This window comes from Panthera onca, assembly GCF_046562875.1.
Source record: "Panthera onca isolate mPanOnc1 chromosome Y unlocalized genomic scaffold, mPanOnc1 haplotype 2 h2.ChrY_unloc_1, whole genome shotgun sequence".
NCBI lineage: Eukaryota > Metazoa > Chordata > Mammalia > Carnivora > Felidae > Panthera > Panthera onca.
The window spans coordinates 3864174-3868135 of record NW_027675864.1 but is presented as its reverse complement, the minus strand read 5'-3'; positions in this window follow the sequence as shown (position 1 = coordinate 3868135).

Genomic DNA, 3962 nt, shown 5'->3' with positions numbered 1-3962 from the left:
GAGGAGGAGGAAGAGGAGGAGGAGGGGGGGAGGGGGAGGGGGAGGGGGAGGGGGAGGGGGAGGGGGAGGGGGAGGGGGAGGAAGAGGAGTCCTCAGGAGGAGGAGAAGAAGAAGAAGAAGAAGAAGAAGAAGAAGAAGAACAAGAACAAGAACAAGAACAAGAAGAACAAGAACAAGAACAAGAACAACAAGAAGAAAGAGGAGGAGGAGGAGGGGGGAGGGGGAGGGGAGGGGGAGGAGGAGGAAGAGGATTCCTCAGGAGGAGGAGGAGAAGAAGGAGAAGAAGAAGAAGAAGAAGAAGAAGAAGAAGAAGAAGAAGAAGAAGAAGAAGAGAGAAGGAGGAGGAGGAGGAGGAGGAGGAGGAGGAGGAGGAGGGAGGGGGAGGGGGAGGGGAAGGGGGAGGGGGAGGGGGAGGAAGAGGAGTCCTCAGGAGGAGGAGAAGAAGAAGAAGAAGAAGAAGAAGAAGAAGAAGAAGAAGAAGAAGAAGGAGGAGGAGGAGGAGGAGGAGAAGGAGGAGGAGGAGGAGGAGGAGGAGGAGGAGGAGGAGGAGGAGGAGGAGGAGGAGGAGGAGGAGGAGGAGGAGAAGGAGAAGGAGAAGGAGAAGGAGAAGGAGAAGGAGAAGGAGAAGGAGAAGGAGAAGGAGAAGGAGAAGGAGAAGGAGAAGGAGAAGGAGAAGGAGAAGAAAGACGGGGAGGTGGAGGGGGAGAAAAGTGATGTCAATATGGCCAGAAAATAATTTTTACATTGCATTTTATTGTCCAGAAAGTGGAACCCATTGAGAATTCCTTAAACTGGATTCATCTCCTCCTTTTGTCTGGGCATTTCAACATCTACCCTAGTGGTTCTTAACCCAAGCTCAAATTAGAATGATCTGTGGAACTGCCATCCAGACATCAGGGTGATTCTGATGTACAGCCAGGTTTTAAGGCTAAGGCAGCTAACTAAACATTAACGCGCTGTAGTAGATATGCTTCATGCTGAGCACAGTAAAAGGGAAATGTTCATAGCAGCCTTCCGAATAATAAGTACAGTATGGAAACATACATTCCAGACGTGAATCAACAGTAGAATGGATAAGCAAATTGTTAAATAATCATGTAAGAGAATATAATGTGGAAGTACCAATCCCTGAGTTACACCTATCCAAAACAACACCGATGAGCCTTATAATGTTGAACGGAAGAAGCCAGATCTAAAGAAATGCATATTATTCCATTATATTTTTATAAAATTCAAACATGGACTAATTTAATCTCTGTTGCTCAAGGTCAGGATATTGATTACGTTGGGGAAGGGAGATGGAGCAGGAATGGGGAGTGATCGCAGGGAGATGGTGCTGGTAATGTCCTCCTTTTGGAGTTTCATGGAAGTTAGAGGCCTAAGGTTATACAATATAAAATTATGTATTTACTTTACATTTTCAGTATGTCCACAAACCTATATGCTGAACTAATTGCAGAAGTTCATCTGTATTAAAAGCAATAGAATCCTTTGAAATAAGCTCTTTGGCCAAAAAAAATAGTAACAAAAGTTGACAGTGGGATGGATCATTATGTGTCATGATTTGCTACTAGTTCTTGTTTTGTTTGTTTCTTTGTCTGTCTGTTTGTTGGCTTGCTTGCTTGTTTGTTCGTGTTTAATATGATGTGGTCCTGGAGCAGACCCACTGAAGATGACATTTTGGAAGTTAATATATTAATTAGAGTAAGTGGGTTGATGAATCTGTTCACTAAAGTCTTTCCTAAAGCCAATAGCATATGGTGAAAAGCCTATTATATGATTTTCAAACAAATGTAATTTCTTATATACTCACAGTTTTTATGGACTCTTGTGTGGCTCAGTTGGTCAAGCATCTGACTTCAGGTCAGGTCATGATCTCACAGTCTTTCAGTTTGAGCCCGGAATCGGATTTGGATTTTGGATTTTCTCTCTGTCTCTCTCTCTCTGTCTCTCTGTCTCTCTGTCTCTCTGTCTCTCTCTCTCTCTCTCTCTCTCTCTCTCTCTCTCTCTCTCTCTCCCGAATTTTACTCTTTCTCTCTCTCTTAAAAATAGATCAACACTAAAAAAATAAAACAATAAAAAAAATAATAATGTTGATTTAGAGACAGAGAGAGCACAAACAGAGAAGGGGCAAACAGAGGACACAGATGATCCAAAGTGAGTTTTATGCTGATAGCACTGAGTCTGGTGTGGTGCTTGTATTCACAAATGTGAGATCATGACCTGAGCAGAGGTTGGACACTCAGCTGACTCAGCTACCCAGGTATCCCTAGACTCCCATTGTAATCTAGACCTTAGCAACGTTAACACTGGACTATTTGAAATTATCCTTGATATGTTGAATGTACCTAATAAATTTATGAATTGAAACCCTTTATTTATTTAAATGACACTAGACTGAATCATTTATTTGAAACGTTATTTTATGATTATGGTAGTCTTAAAGTTTATTGCAGAAAATTTAGAAAATTTAAAAAAAAAAAAGAAAGAAAAATGGTCATAAGTCAAACACCTGGAGATAAGCATATCTAAACACCTTTTTTTTAATGTTTATGTATTTTTGGCAGAGAGAGAGAATGAGAGAGAGATGAGCAAGAGTGAGGGATGGGAGGAGAGAGAGAGATAGAATCATAAGCAGGCTCCACGCTGTCAGTGCAGAGCCCAATATGCAGCTTGGTCCCACACACTGTGGAATCATAACTGAGCTGGAATCTAGAGCCAGATGCTTAACCGACTGAGCCATTCAGGTGCCCCTGGAGGTAAGCACCTCTAACACTGTGGTATAATCGCCACGGAAGAGGTATATGTACATGCATTAACCAAAATTAGCTATGTAGCTGTGAATCCCATTTCTGGTCATCTAGTGATACGAGCAGTTCGCTAGGTCATAAATGTTCTGCAGGTCTATGAATTTTAAAGGCCACATAGCATGCCGTAACCTATTTAAACACTGCTATTGATCATTTAGCGTGTTCCATTTTCTTGCTTCAATTAGTTGCTACAAGTAGAATTAGCTTTTCATGGTCTAGACACAGTTTAGTAAATGTCAATTAAAAACTAAAAAGATCTGCAGCCGGTAATGTGAGGCGGAGGAACAGGTATGACCAGATTTGGCTTCACCTTGTCTATTGCTGGCAGTCTTTACATCCTTCTCTCCCTCATCCTCTTTTTCTCCTCCTTGACCCACAACCTCCACCTCTTTATTCCTCCTTCTTCTCATCCTCGTTTCTCTGTCTATACTGGCCTCCTTGCTTCCCATCAGTACACACGTTCACACTCCTGCCTTGGGGAATTCATGGGTCCTTCTGCCTAGATCACCTTCCCGTCAGCAGGTAGTTCTCTCATTTCCTTGAGGTATTTATTCAACTGACACCTTTTTCAGCAGGACCCTCTGTGTCTAGTATTTCACCCTGTCTAGTATTTCACACCCCCTCCCCCAATTCTTCTATCCTCTCCAAGATGTATTTCCTTTTTTTCCCCATTCATTATTCTCTACCATAGTTTCTATTTCCATTATCTTTGTCAGTCCCCCCACTGGACTATTAAGCACCAAGATCACAGTGATCCTTGCTCCTTTTGTTCACTAATGGATCCTCTGGGTGTAGACTGTGTTGTCTCATTCTAAGTGCTCCAAAAGTTTTTATTGAAAGATTCAATGAATCAACATCACTCCTTCTTTCTTATGAAAGTTTTATAATTTTGTACTTTACACTTACATCTATGATCCATTTGGGTGAATATTTGTATAAGTTATGAATTTAGGTCAAGGCCTCTCTTAATTAATTAATCAATGAACCGATTAATTAAACAAATAATTACTTAGTTCATTGATTACTATTGCATACGAACACGTAATTGTTCCAGTAACACTTGATGAAAGACTATATCCCTTTTTCTGTTAGGTTGGCTATATGTCATTATCAGAAGTTGGGTGAGGATGCTTGTGTATGGGCTCAGTTTCT